Source organism: Cebus imitator, unplaced genomic scaffold (genome assembly GCF_001604975.1).
Source record: "Cebus imitator isolate Cc_AM_T3 unplaced genomic scaffold, Cebus_imitator-1.0 Scaffold458, whole genome shotgun sequence".
Taxonomy (NCBI): domain Eukaryota; kingdom Metazoa; phylum Chordata; class Mammalia; order Primates; family Cebidae; genus Cebus; species Cebus imitator.
In genome coordinates, this window is record NW_016107773.1 from 1,102,214 (window position 1) to 1,118,218 (window position 16,005).

The following is a 16,005-nucleotide window of genomic DNA, read 5'->3' on the forward strand; positions in this document are numbered from 1 at the left end:
AAAAAAAAAAAAACCACTGTAGGTTGGACTCTGCTTTGATTTAGTGTCTTTTCATTTACACTTCTGCTGCCAAGAAACTGGAAATCTCAGTATTTTCATACTTACATCCTCAGAAGACAGGTCATCCGTCCCAGCTACTTCCCATTGCCCTACTAAGTACAGTTTTTTTCTTGCTAGGCCACTTCATACAAAGATCATCCATCAGCTTGGGTCAGGTACCCAACTGTAATCTAAGAAGTTACCACTCCATTCTCAAGTAATAATTTAGGGCTGTTTTCTTCAGCAAGGGACTGTGCAGTTTCCCTTAGAAGGAAATGGTAGAAATGGTAGTGTCCATGATTGACATGACTGGTCTAGGATTTCTGCCAGCATGATGGCTGGAAAGGGGAGATAATTTGAGCCTTATTGGACAGCCCCTTGCATTAAAATGTGGAGATGGTCATCTATTTCAGTTATGCTTAAAGCTGGTGCTAGGCATATCCCTCAAATCCCATAAAGTGTACACAGGGCCATCCCTGACTTGGACTATGCAGGAGAAAGACAGTCTTATCCTGAATTTCTCTATTCATGGCAAAAGGTGGTAGAGGAGAGTAAATGGCTTTTCCTGTCTTGGGAGGCTGACTGGCTGCTCCAGAGGGCCTCAGCAGAGCAGCTGTCAGTCTCTACAGAGGAGTAGCTTTTGCCCTCCTGAGTGGCCATGTGTCATGTTCCCTTCCTGAGGAACATGCTCCAACTTGTGTCCCCTGCTATATTTGAGTTGTTGAAAGTGGATCCAGCAGGAACGAGACATCTGCAGCATTAGGTAGCAACACCATATCATAACTTTTACTGGGCTGAGGCTCGCAGTGAAACAAGAGCTGAGCCTAGCACCAGATACATAGGCATCCCTTCTCAAATTCCTCATCCCAGTGCTGCAGTTCTATTGCCTAAGTTAGCTCCAAAAATAGTGTCCATACTGGGTCACAGTCTGGTGAATAAGGGGAGGTAAAACATGGAAATATATGGAATACAGCAGGCTGAACAAAATGGCATCCTTTCTTTTCTTTTTTTCTTTTCTTTCTTTTTTTTTTTTTTTTGGTTAATACTAGGAAATAGTGCTCACTTCATGTGAATGGAAAAAATGGTAACTAAAATCTAATGCCTGGTAGAAGGAAAGGTTAAGAGCTCCTCAGAGGAGCTCAAGTTTGGGTTTAAAAGCCAATTTTCTAAAAACACAAGGCTTAAAAGGCTATTCAAGTCAGGGGACTTTATGTATATCTTCTTTAAAATGGAAAAATTCAATATTTTGTGCATTTGGTCTTGTGGGGGAGCGGGAAATAGGCAACAATAGCTTTTTAACACTCTAAAAGCTTGTGTTCCCTTATCAGGGCTTGTATAGCTAATATTTTTCCTTGTCCAGTATCTAAGGAGTCATTTTGAGACAGACATCTGCTCAGCAATCCGAAAGCCCCAGACAGAAGACAGAGACATTCATTTTCGTTTACTCACAGTGCAGAGGCCAGGGAGGACTGACTTTGTGGCAATGTTCCATCCTGGCCTGGATCGCAACTGATCTGGGGAGAACAATCCAGGATGACACTGAGGCACTATCCAAACAGCCTTGAATTATCAAGTGAGTCCGAAAAGCCAGTGAGGAGAATACTTTGGAACCTGACACACATGTAAGCCAAGAAGCCCTTAATCGGAGGTCAGCTATTGATGGAGTCACCTTGTGGTGGGGTGGAATTCCTCATCCAGGAATCAGGAAATCTGGGTTCTAGCCCATAACTAAGCCACTACATGACTTTAAGAAAATCCATCTCCTTCTCTAGGACCCTCTGTTCCCCATCCATGCAACTAAAGGTGGGAAGAGATGAGTTTGAAATTCTCTTTGAGTTTTGTCTTTCTCTGGTTTGAAGATGGGAAAGGTGGTGATCCTAAGTATCTCTTGCAGGGTGTAATGACAAACCCAGGGTACACTAAAGAGGGCAGAATTGCTGGTTTGACCAGTAATTGGTGGGATAGTTTATTGAAAAGTAAATAAACAAAGGAAAATGTATTTCCCTGGTTAGAAACCCTCCTTCATCTCAGCTAGTCATCTTGTTTGGCACAGTCAATACTAGGTGAGAGAGTGTGACGTGCTCAGTCTGAGTCTTGTCTACTAATGTAAAAACCCCTTGAAACCCTTAGGGTAGGTCAGCAGTGATTAGCTTCGTTAAGGCAGCACAGCACTTATGTTATTATAACTTTTTAAAGATCCTCCTTCAACCTTTTGTGAATCATAGCAGAAGGCAATGGGTCTTAGTTTAAGCCTCGGCATTGGCTGCCTGTACAGACTGCCATGTCCTCAGAACCAGCACTGAGCCTTGATAAATTTGGGAAGAAGCCCAGGCTTCTCTTGGTTGCCCCCTTCTAGAGCTACAATATTTCTGCTTGTCTCTTGTCTCATTTCTTCTTTCAATATGACCAAGAATCATGGTTCTTGGCCTTCATCTTGGAAACCAATGGGATGAATTAATCCCAATACAGAACTGGATGGTAATGCAAGAAGAGATGATAGTCTACTCTTTCAAGAGACTTGCAATTTAACAGGGGATAAATCCAAACCCTAAAGCTTCTTATTGCCCCTCAAGTCCTACGCCACTCTTAAGATCAATGTTTCAGTAGAAAGAGATTATGAAAGGGATATTGGCATCATGGCTCTGTCACAGATCAGTCATGGCAGGGCTAGACAGAATCAAAATGCAAATTCAAAATCAATGGATATTCCCAAGAAAAAAATGTGTGTTACAATTTAACTTGAAAGCATCTAAAGAATGACTGTAAACTTCCTGCCAAAACAAAACTCTCCCCTTGCCCATGTTAAAATTAAAAACCATCTTTCCAGTTTCCTTTAGGCCAAGTTTGTCCAACCCACACCTTGTGGGCCACATGCAACCCAGGACAGCTTTGAATTTGGCCCAACACAAATTCATAAACGTTATGAGTTTTTTTATGATCATCAGCTATTATTAATGTTAGTGTATTTTTTATGTGGCTCAAGACAATTCTTCCTCTTCTAGTGTGGTCCAGGGAAGCCAAAAGATTGGACACCCCTGCTTCAGGCCTTCAGTGGAGTCTGCCTTAGGGGGCAGATGTAAGGGCCTCTAGGAACTTCCCTGCTCAAAAAAATGATGTGAGAGTCTGCTGGTTGCTAGGGTTGATCTGGGTGCTTTTCGCTAGTTAGGTTATGCCCCTGTCTTTCCTATCACTTTATGATGAAGGGTGATGTGGTGGAAAGAGTTCCAGACTCAGGTTTGTGCTTTAGTAGAATCTTCTTAACTTCTTTAAACCTCACGTTTCTAATCTGTACAATGAAGGGAATAATAGTACTTACCTCATAAGTTTTTATAGGAGTAACTGAGATAACATATAATATAAAGCACCTAGCACAACGTCTGACACATTGTCAATTCTCAATACACAATAGTTATTATGAGTTTTAGTGACGTCTCACAGTGGGGACCTGGAGCTGTGCTAGCTCTGGGAACTTAAAGGCAAGCCTGTAGGCTATCAAAAGTAGCTGTGAGAAGAGAGAAGACAGGAAGAATGGTGGAAGGGCTAAAAGAGAAACTTCACAAGTTTCCCTGATGACTGGCTCAGACTCCAAGAAAGAGAAATAAAAGGCTCCCACAGTCCTTCTCCCTGTAAAAATGTCCAGAGCAAACCGACTCCCTGCTTGCTCTAAGAGCACACCAGAATCTCTGCGGAATCTGCTGTTTTCCCTAACTAGGACGGTTTATTGCAGTTTGGCTCATAGAAATCAGAGATGAAATTTTTTGGGTTAGCAAGTCCAAGAGTTTTGTCAGTTATGCTTAAGGAGGTATAACCTTTCATTCACTGAGCAAGTATGTAACAGACAACAGAGCAAATATTGTCAACTCTCCCATTCTCACTTTGTCAAATTATGTGATATTACATGATGCTCTGACATGAATCATTCAGGCAGCTGCCATCCTGCATTAATTGCAGAAGAGCTGGGTTCCATACAAGGTGTTCCCAAAGGTTCATTACTAAATACTCATCCAGCAGTTCTTAAAAGGTTGTATTGGGTGACAAGGACACTAAATCCTTCTATGCATTAAAGCTCCAGGAAAGGACAGCTGGAAATTACACCATGATTTTCTCTCTTTTCTTTCCAGAAGTGAAGATTTGTAATAATTCACTTGGGCCAGTCCCACCCTTTGCTTGATGTTTTCTGGCTTTGAAGGCACTTAAATGCTTGTTCTCTTGCATTCAAAGTCTTACACCACAATTTCTTTATGAAAACAATATGTCTTTCAAATTAATGCTAAACACAAATGAGGATGTCACTGGAACGCACCATCCTTGTGTAAATTATGCCTATTTAAAATGAGAATTTAATGACGTCTTTTCTGTAACCCAGGCACCAATCTCATATTTCAGGCTGCGTGGAAACTACTTTACTTGGATGTTTTTTTACCACCCCCAACTCGTCACGTCCAAAACCAAATGTTTCAGCTTTGCCCACGCTATCTCCTCTTCCTTTGCTTTTCATTTCAGTTAAGGGCACTACTATGACTCCATCGTCCAGGCTTAAGAATCTTAAATCTGTCCTTTCATGGATGACTAAGTTCTGGCTGTTCTGCCTTTGACTTGCCTTTGAATGAGTCATTGATTTACCTTTGCCTCTTTGTTCTCACTCCCACCATCCCAGTTCTGGTCCCTGTCATACCGTGGCTGAATTCCTAGAAGAACCCACTCACTGGCCTGGCTTTATTATATACATCCTGTTGGCCACTGCTAGATTAATCTTTTTAAAAGCCTGCTTTCACCATGTCACACCTGTGCTCAAAATTCTACAAGGGCTGCCTATTGCTTATTGTATCAAGTCCAAACCAATATATTGTTCAAGAGGCTTCTATTATTTCAAAACATAACTGCTGCAGCCAGGGTTCCATTTTCACTATGTCCGTACAAAACAAAAACCAAATTCATTTTTGCTGATAGACTTTTGTGTTCATGCCCCTTTTCATCTCCTCTGAGTTACAAATCCTTCCATCTTTAAGGGCCTTCATGAAGTGCCACTTCCTCCATCAAGCCCTCCCCAACTTCTCTAGCATCCACGGGGTGCCTCCTGTGTCTGTTGCCAACACAGTGATATTTGAGCAATGAATCAGACGATATAAATTTGAAAATACTGACAGAGTTGGAAGACCTGGATATCAGTAGTGGCCCTGCCACTGACTCAATGTGTGATGCTGGGCAAGTCCCTGCCCTTCTCTGAGCCTTGATGCCCTACTAAGTACAACGAGGGAGTCAAACTACAACAGTTTCCCAAACACCAGCCACTTGCACACCACCTTCCTGATTGCCATATCTGCAGTCTCTGTCTACTTTTACCAATTTTAAACTTTTTTTTTTTTTGAGACGGAGTTTCGCTCTTGTTACCCAGGCTGGAGTGCAATGGCGCGATCTCGGCACACCACAACCTCCGCCTCCTGGTTTCAAGCAATTCTCCTGCCTCAGCCCCCCGAGTAGCTGGGACTACAGGCATGCGCCATCATGCCTAGCTAGGCATAATTTTTGTATTTTTAGTAGAGATGGGGTTTCACCATTTTGACCAGAATGGTCTCGATCTCTTGACCTTGTGATCCACCTGTCTCAGCCTCCCAAAGTGCTGGGATTATAGGCGTGAGCCACCGCGCCTGGCCTAAATATACTATTAATGAAAGAAAAGCATCATATCTGGGAAACCATAGTTTTGTGGAATGGTTATAGTCTTTATGATACACACTAAAATAAACATATAATTAAAATATGAAGTTTGTGTGGTCCCAGTCCCATGAGTGCTGTGCCTCCCACTCTTCCAGGAACACCTGACTTGTGCGTGGATATAAGATATGGATCACTGTGGCAGTGGTTTTCAAACACGGCTGATTATCAGAATTCCTCAGGTGGCTTTGAGAAAATACCAAGGCACTATCCCAGATCTGCTGAGTCAGAATCTCTGGGGATGACCTGGGAGTTTCTATGTTAACAGGCTCCTGAGGTATTTTTGGTGATTAACCGCGTTTGGAAGCCACTGCTGACTTGAAGGCAGGGCTCCAGGTCTACACCTTTTTTACATTTCCAATAGTGCAGGGCACAGAGGTCACACACAAAAATATCATATTGACTGATATATTGACAATCTCCAGAAATAGAGAGGAGACAAGACTTTAACTTCTTCCTTTTGAGCAGTGTTTCTTTTTTTTTTTTTTTTTTCACAAGTTCCTCTGTAAAATGGGGGTAATACCACCTACCTTACAGGGCTGCTGGAACTCAAATCTGATGTATGTGGGAAAGCAATGGCTGTTACTACGAAAATTTCTTGTACATATCCTGTGAAGCCAGCATCATGCCAGGAGTTGTAGAAGAGTGGCAAGAAGTTTAAAACATGATTCCTGCTCTCACAAGAGCTCGGGATCTGTTTGAAGAAACCAAACTAACTCAAATGGAACAAATGAGGAGCAATGACTTCCAAGCAGGGCAGGAATTCAAGCCAGGTGTGCTCTGGGCAGGCTTCATGGGTAAGACTTGAGCTGAGCCTTGACGGAAAAATAAGATTTGGAGCGAGAAACAGGAGAGGCCAGAACATTCCAAGAGAAAGGAACGGCATCAGACGTCGCTGAGGCGGTTACCCATGTGGTATATTTGAGTTGGCCCAATAAGGCTTGTCTCATCACACAACGCCCCAAAATAACTGTGGAAATTTGACTTTAGAATTCTGTTTCTTAGGATGGCCCTTCTGGAAATGCAAACACACCTGGGCTAGTTCGTGTGTGACCTCACTTACACCTTAGTCTGCATTAGTTAAATAAGAATGCTTTCTCCCTAGCAGCTAGATGACATGGGTGGGCTGAGGAATGAGATCTGATTGGTAGAGGCCTAAGAAGGGTTCATTTTGGAGCCATGGAAACAGTTTATTCTGGGAATTCAGAAAACAGCCTGGGAGCCTGCAGAAGGTGGCAGGTAGCAGCGTTCTGAATTGTCAGCAATGACATCACTTTGAACATGAGCAAGGGGACAAGAGCTAACCAGAATCCATTTCAAGCAGCTTCTTTTGTTGATGTACTTGGAGGCTTTTGCAAACCAGGATAACATGCAGATGTATATTAGAAAAGCTTTGCATTTCCACATTGGACAAATGAAGATTTGTCACAGATGGGTTATTTCATTTGAAGACGGATGGTGACAGGCATGGAGCTGTGGTTCTTCGGAACCAGGGCGTAAGAGGCTCTTTCCTTTCATTACATACCCAGGCTTTCCTTCCCAGTCCCTTCAAAGTTTGACTCCTGGTCTTGACCTCAGGTTAGAAAAGAGTTTCCTTTGCAAAGACTCTCCTTCTCCCCCCCTACCCCCCCAGAGACTGCTGCTCTCAGCAGAGCCTGTTTCTTGAATAGCTGTGATTAAAGATAGAGGCTGTTTCTCTTCCTTCCCCGGCATCTGAGGAAGCTGGTCTCCCCCACAGGGCTGCATTTGGGGCATCTCTTTGAGGAGAGTTCTCCATTTCCTGCATTTCCTGGTAAGGATACTAGTTAGCCCAGCCAGCAAGCCTTTGTTTGGCTTGGCAGATTCAAGGCTAACAAATGTCTTTAGGCAAAGACATTTAGGAAAATGTTCAAAAAACTTGATTCTGGGGCTTCAGGAATAAGCCCATGACCTATAACCCTGTCCACCTTTAATTTTCCTACATTCCTCACAGAGCCAGTACTCATCCTGCCTGAGGGACACTTTGTTTTTGGTGCTCCAATTAGGCATGTCCATAATCAATCACTGAGTTAACTCATAAATTATTCCTTCAGAGTCCACAATGTGCTAAGCTCTGTGTGGTGGACAGAGGAAGTCAAAGGCAGGGCCCTATCTCTGGAGAAAAATATTTCTCTCTCTCCCCCCACACGCACAACTCAAGGAAAACATTTACCCTTGAGATAAGGTGGTAGATTAAGGGCAAATTTATTGGGGGGCAGGGGAGCAATCAGTGTCAACAGTGTCTGGAAAAGGAAGAGCGAGATGCAGGGGGGGAGGGGCTGTGAGCTGGACTTGACAGATGAGCTGAATTTGAAAGGATGCTAAATGTTTTATCATCCCATCACCCTTGAGTGAAAAATCTCAAACAGTTCTTGACTGCTTCCAGCACCATAGCCTGGCATTCAAGGCCTTCAATCACATGGCCCTGCCTTCCCCCTCCGATACCATTTTCAATATTCCCTTCCACAGGCTTCAATGCCCACCCGCATGCACTTCTGGTCTCTAGACATCCCGACTTGTCCATGTCTTGGCTTTCTCCCTACTTCCACCATCATTCCCTTCCTCCCTCCAACTCTTCAGTGTTACCCATATCTCACCAAGTTCAAAAATTATCTCACCCATGAAGCCCTCCCTGCTAATACACTATTCAGTTATGTACGTTATAACACATAAGGCATGTCTCTTTCATTTGACACACCACAGATAAACCACTTGCTATAATAGTTAATATTGAGGCTTTTGTGTTACCAGGCATTAGACTAAAAATTTTGCAAATATCATTGCATTTAATCCACAGAACAATCCTGCAAGGAAGACGCAATTATTATCCTCATTTTACTAGTGAGGAAATGAAGGCTCAGAGGGGTTCACTGGGCCAAGGTCAGTAAGTGGTGAAGCCCGCCTTTGCGTAGCCCCTCCTGTCTTGTTACATGGGTATGGAGAGGCACATCACAAGTACACCATTTTTATATGAGTTGGCTGATATATAAAAGAAAGAGAGAGAGAGAGAGAGAGAGAGAGACAGAGAGAGAGAGAGACAGAGCAAGAGCATGCAAGCAATTGAAAATTATGTGGGCAATCCTAACTATTATTCCACTCGACAAGTTTTGCCCTGGAGTTAAATTGAGTTGAGAGATGTGAATCTGATGTTCCTTCAGATGGTGTCAGTTCCTGTGGGTTTCTCATGGTGAGATTCTCATGCTTAAATATGTGCACTTTAAAAAATTCAACACAGCCTCTAAGTGCAAGCCAATTGGCTTGGTTCTTGATTAAAGAAAGAGTGATCTGGTATAAGGTTGTAGGGGAAAAGAAAATGCGTTTGACTTACTGAAAAATGGTATAGCACCTCTCAAAGGAATTTTCAAAGTGCACTTTGTCTATCAATGATTTTTTTTCTCACCAAGAACCTAACCCCTTATAAGTCTTTGCCATATGGGTCTTGTTTCCCCAACTGGTGTGAAAACTGCGTGACTAGAGCCTGTGTCTCAAACTTCTTTGTATCCGTGCCCCCAACAGTGCCTAGGAAAGTGACTTGAAACTAATAGGGGCTCAACAAGTCAATGTCAAAGATTATTTATTAGACATGTTAATTTTTTCAGCAAGTTTAAGGTTTCTGAGCTACCCTTCAAGCTCCCTAGAAAATGGAAGGGAAGATTTCTTCAGTAGCTTATATCCCATGACCTGTTGGCATCCTCTGTGCTATTTCTAGAAATGGAATCTGTTCCCATCTCTAGCTGGATCAACTGAGCACCTGGCAATTTCCTATTGATGCCTGTTCAGCTGTCAGCTTCAAAACTCCTGGTTCTGTTTGCTCAATGCATCTCCTTGAGCAGGCCTGACTATTTTGGGTGTAAGCTACAGCTGTCAGCGTTTCAGGCGTACCTCACGTATTTCTAGAATTAGTTGGAAATATTTGAAGCTTGAAAAAGTAACTATAATGTTCTGAGTATGAAGGAAATATTTAGGCAAGTATCAACTGGCAGCATATAATGCCAGCTAAGAAGAGTCAAGTCTCTGGTGATAAAAGGAGATGAGAACAACATAGCCAACCCATCTTGGGTTACTTGCATTTTAGTACCATAGGGTGAGCTACCAAACTATTTATATCATTTTTATGAGCATACGATTGAGGAATTGACCAAATGTGAGATTGTTTGCTATAAATCTGAAATGACAGATTGACTGTATACGTTTGCTTTGTTCTATTAGAGATCATCATAATTCCTCAACTAAAAAAGTCATTCTGGTTAGGAATGTTTTGAAAGTCAGGTTGTACCTCTTGACCTCATTCTTTTTAATGTTTGATAATCATTTCTGTACTTCAATCTGATAGGATGCAATACTGACCTGGATGGCCCTGTACCAAATTATTAAGATATGATTAGTTCTTTGGAGTCAGGCCTCGGAAAAGTAGAGAATAAATTTTGTGAAATGGCACGGCCCCAATGCGAGAGATGTAGGTGATGGAGAATTCTTCAGCTTCCAAGATCCAGTTAAATTTGGTGACTTAATAGAGGCTAGGTCAATCATCTGTCCTTTTACATCTAATGGTTATTTTGGATTCCTTTATTTGGCAGTGCTGGGGGGGATATCAAACCCCTCCTCAATTCTGTCTTTTAATAAATTACCTTTTATAATATGTAATGGGAGAAACAAAACATAAAGTAACCAAAAAGTTTTCTGTCATTGAGACCCTCCAGATAAAGGCTGTTAGTGGAACTAAAGGCTGTGGAAATGGAGGCAGTGATTGAGGTGCCTACAAGACAAAGACAGGGAACTGAAACTTTCAAAGGACCAATTACCTTCACTTTCTGTCTATATCTACAGACTGCTTCCCAGATTATTCTGATGCAGTTAGAATAAAGACTACACTGTGAAAAAACATATCTTTAGAGGCTAAGCCTAGTCATGACTGTGGAGTAAAGTAAAACCTTAATGCTTGTGACCTTTAGCATCTTCTGAAAATTTACTTTTCATGGGAATATGTTACCTTTGTGATCATTCTAATCCTGTTTCCTTCCAGCCAATAAATTATTAATAAAAGATCGCTGAATTAGATCATGTGCTGGAAAACTAGAAAACTTAAATTTTCAGCCCTACCATTGATTCGCAGTCTAACCTTGACTTAATCAGTTAGTCATTTTCCCCTTTTGTAAATTGAAGGGCCATCTAAGAAACATCTGGTAAGTTTTAGATGAAAAGCACTGAGAAACCCTTGTATCACAAGAGGGATTTTTTTCCCCTCTATCTAGGATTGCCAGATTTAGGGAAAAAAAACACAACCAATTAAATTTTAATTCCAGATAAACGGTGACTATTTTTTTTGGTATAAGTATGTCCCATGCAATATTTGGGATATACTTATACAAACAAAATCCATTGGTTATCTAGAATTCAGATTTAACTGGCTGTCCTGTATTTTATCTGGCAACTCTATCTACCACCGCCCTTTTCCAGGAGCCTGCACTTTCCAAGACTTGGGCAACAGCAGAGAGACTTTTGTAACTCAAGGCCAGGAAGGAAATGAGCATTCATTTCACATGGTACAGTATAGGAGAAATGCTAGCAGGAGACTAACCTCCCATACTGGAGAAATCTAAGTATTTTCTGGTGATAGGGAGTGGGTAGGTAATGAGGGGGACTGGAGGGGAGGATAGAGAGAGATTAGGCAAACACATACATGGAATCCCAAAGAATATCCAATCAGTTATTCAAAATACATAATCCAACTTGTTTTTCTTACAGCCTCAGAGAAAGACAAAGAACCAGGGACCTCTTCATACAGAAAATTGCCTTCATTTTCCACTGCTACCACCAAAGGGAATGAGGCATTTCTATACCAAACAGCAGAATCTGGGAGTCGTAGCTTGGCTCCTTTATTAATTCCTGTATCTGTCTACACTGTGAATCAAGAATTTAGATTGCAAAATTCACCGTGCTCTACATGTTCCACATGCTCATCTCCCCAAGGTCGGGCTTGCAAGAGGCCCTCAGCTTCTCGTTCTATGTTGTTCTGCTTTGAAAATCTCAGCTCAATTCTTCTCTTCCAAGGCACAAGTCTTTCTTTCTCACAGCTCCTGTCGGTCTTCACTCCTAGTTCACCTTTTCTGCCTCCAGCTTTCCAAGAGCCAACATATCTTCCTGTTATCATTCTGATAGTCCTGCCCCCATATGGATTTTCAGTAGGAAAGAAATTGTTTTTCTCTGAATTCACCCAAATAGGGGTACTTGGAAGTCATAGGTAAGTGACAAAGGTGAGGGTGGTTTCAAAAATTAAAAGAATGTTCTTCCTGATAAAAGGAATGTACGCTCATTGTAAAAAAACAAACAAACAAAAAAACCAATAAAAACAACAAAACAACAACAACAACAACAACAAAAACTAATGCAATACAAAAGAAAGGAAAAAAAAAGGACCTTTTATCACAGGGCCTAGAGATTATCACTCTTAATATTGTGGTTAATATTTTATAATCATTTATTTGTTCATTCATTTATGCATTCCTTCAACAAATATTCATCTGTGTCGAATGGATACTAAACATTGCTTTAGGCTCAGGGGATACATTAATAAACAAAGTAAAAAAACAAAACACCAGCTAGGCACAGTGGCTCACACCTATAATCCCAGCACTTTAGGAGGCCAAGGTGGGCAGATGACTTGAGATCAGGAGTTCAAGACCAGCCTAGCCAACATGGTGAAACCCCATCTCTACTAAAAATACAAAAATTATCAGGGCATAGTGGCACGTGCCTGTAGTCCCAGCTACTCAGGGGGCTGAGGCAGGAGAATCGCTTGAACCCAGGAGACAGAGGTTGCAGTGAGCCGAGATCATGCCATTGCACTCCAGTCTGGACGACAGAGTGAGACTCTGTCTAAAAAAAAGAAAAAAAAAAAAAAAACACCTACCATTATGACCCTATTTACATACATGCTCAGACACATACACACATATAATTTTACATTGATATCTTCATACTATATCGGTTATTTTGTAATCTGCTCTTACGTGTATTGTGGACCTATTTATATGTCAGTAAATATTGATTGGTATCATCGTTTTTAAAGTTTGCCTAGTGGCCGGGTGCGGTGGCTCCCGCCTGTAATCCCAGCACTTTGGGAATCCAAGGAGGGTGGATAACGAGGTCAGGAGATCGAGATCCTGGCTAACATGGTGAAAATCCATCTCTACTAAAAATACAAAAAATTAGCTGAGTGTGGTGGCATGTGCCTGTAATCCCAGCTACTAGGGAGGCTGAGTCAGGAGAATGGCTTGAACCCGGGAGGCAGAAGTTACAGTGAGCCGAGATCGCACCACTGCATTCCAGCCTGGGTGACAGAGTGAGACTCCATCTCAAAAAGAGAAAAAGTTTGCCTAGCATATTCTATAGTATATATATGCATGTATTATACATACTATATGTATGCCATGATTTAATTAACTCCCTATGTACATTTATTTCCAATTTTTGCTATTATAAAAATACTGTGATGAATATACATGTGTGTCTATATCTTTACATACTTGTTCAGTCATCTTATTAAGATAAATAGCTGGTTTTATCCTATCTTGCTTGCTGTTTCTTCTCAGTCTCTTTTGCTACCTTTCCCTTCTGTGCCTGATCTCCACATGTTAAAGTATTCCAAGGCTAAGTCTTCTTTTCTAGTGTCATTACACCCTAGATGATCTCCTACAATTCTATGACTTTAATCATTATCTATATGCTGATGACTACTAAATCGACATTTACAATCTTGACATCTCCCCTTGAGCTCTGGACTCACATATCTAACTGTTTTCTTAAAATATCTGCTTGGATAGCTGTTAGAGAATTTCAAATATAATGTGACCAGAAGAGAACCCTTAATTCTGCCCCTAAAATATATTCCCATGCTGCTCTTCTATAATTCAAAAAATGGCATCATCATCCACCTAGAGAGGCCCAAAACAAGGCACCAACCTTGTTTCTCCTCTTTTCCTTACCCTCAGCCTCCATATATTGAATCTATCAAGTCTTCCTCCAAAATGTACTTTAAATATCTACCGTTCTATCTATATCTACTGTGATGTTCGCTTACTGTCATCTTCATCAAAGCCACTTCAACCTCATCCAGGCTACAACATTAGCCTCTGATATGGTTTGAATGGTTTTTGTCCCCTCCAAAATTTGTGCAAGGACTTAATCCCCAATGCAACAGTATTAAGAGGTGTGGTCTTTGATTATTATTATTATTATAATTTAAGTTCTGGGATACATGTGCAGAACGTGCAGGTTTGTTACATAGGTATACACGTGCCATGGTGGTTTGCTGCACCCATCACCCTGTCATCTACATTAGGTATTTCTCCTAATGCTCTCCCTTCCCTAGTCCCCCACCCCCCAACAGGCCCTGATGTTTGATGTTCCCTTCCCTGTGTCCATGTGTTCTCATTGTTCAACTCCCACTTATGAGTGAGAACATGCACTGTTTGGTTTTCTGTTCTTGTGTTAGTTTGCTGAGAATGATGGTTTCCAGCTTCATGCATATCCCTGCAAAGGACATGAACTCATCCTTTTTTATGGCTGCATAGTATTCCATGGTGTATATGTGCACGAGGTGTGGCCTTTAGGAGGTGATTGAGTCATGAGGAGTCCTCCCTCATGAATGGGATTAAATACCTTCAAAAAAGGGCTCGACAGAGGGAGTTTGTCCCTTATTGCCTCTTTTGCCCCTCTGCCTAATGAGGACACAGCGTTCCTCCCCTTCAGAAAATGCAGCAACAAGGCAGCATCTTGGAAGTGGAAAAAAGGCCTTCATAGACAACAAGCTTGCCAGTGCCTTGATTTTGGACTTTCCAGTCTTCAGAACTGTGAGAATAAATGCCTATTGTTAAAAAGTAACTACGTGAGATGATGGAAATGTTAATTTGCTTCACCACAATAACCATTTTACTATCTGTATGTGTTCCATACATCATGCTGTAAACCTCAGATATGCACAATAAAATGTATTTTTAAAAATTTTTAAATTTCTGTTGTTGGTAAATTGCCCAGTCTGCAGTACATTGTTATAGCAGCACAAATTGACTAAGACAGCTTTTTAACCGGTCTTTCAGCTCATGTGTTGCCCTTCTACAGTCCTGACCCTGCACAGTAGCCAAAGGTATCTTGTAAAAAGTATATATCAGGTCTTATTATCCCTATCCTGAAATCCCTTGATTTCAAATCATACTCAAGATCAAATAAAAATTCATTACAAGTCTACAAAACCCTGTCTCATCTAGCACCTGTATAAATCACCTATCCCATCTCATATACACTCTCTTCTGCTAGCCATATACCAGCCACAGAGTCCTTTCTATTTCTTCAGTAAGCTAAGCTCATTCCTGCCTCAGTCCAGAAGTGTTTCCTCTGCCTAGAACACTCTCCTTCTGAACTTTCAGGTTCCTGCCTCCTAATTTTTCAGATTGTACCTCATATATCACTGCTCAAAGAGGTCTTTAGTGATTACTTCATATAGACTAGCCTCCATCCCTCAGTTACCCTCTTTTTTATTGCTCTGTCTGATTGCCTTCATTATACCTATGATGATCTGAAATTATCTTGTTTATTTATATATTTACTTGTTTCTTCTCCCCTAACTCCATGAGAGCAAAAGCCTTGTCTATTTTATTTGCTACTATAACTTCAATATACTATTTCGGTAGTCGACCCATAGTAGGTGCTCAGTAGAAGCTCTTTTATCTAACCTCTTCATTCATTACTCTCCTGATTAATCAACTCTTTCCATTCCTCCTGTAAAATACATTGTATAACATTATGAATGGTTAAGGAAGTCTTGGCCAGAGCAATCAGGCAAGATAAAGAAAGAAATGGCATCCAAATAGGAAAAGAAGTCAAACTATCCCTCTTCACTGACAATATGATTCTATACCTAGAAAACCCTAAAGACTCCACTAAAAGTCTCCTGGAACTGATAAAAGACTTCAGTAAAATTTCAGGATCCAAAATCAGTGTTCAAAAATCAGTAGATCACAAAGTCAGGAGTTCAAGACCAGCCTGGCCAATATGGAGAAACCCCACCTCTATTTAAAATACACAAAATTAACTGGTGTGGTAATGTGTGCCTGTAGTCCTAGCTGCTCGGGAGGCTGAGGCAGGAGAATCGCTTGAAACCAGGAGGCAGAGGTTGCAGTGAGCGGAGATCATGCCACTGCACTCCAGCCTGGGCAACAGAGTGACATTCCACCT

General features: G+C 41.4%; 1 protein-coding gene across 4 annotated transcripts in view; it reads right to left on the minus strand.

Annotated features, from left to right (window-relative positions):
* The window catches only part of PLAC1 (placenta enriched 1), a 193,496-nt gene that overhangs the window by 114,649 nt on the left and 62,842 nt on the right, over positions 1-16,005 (minus strand). The window lies entirely within an intron of this gene.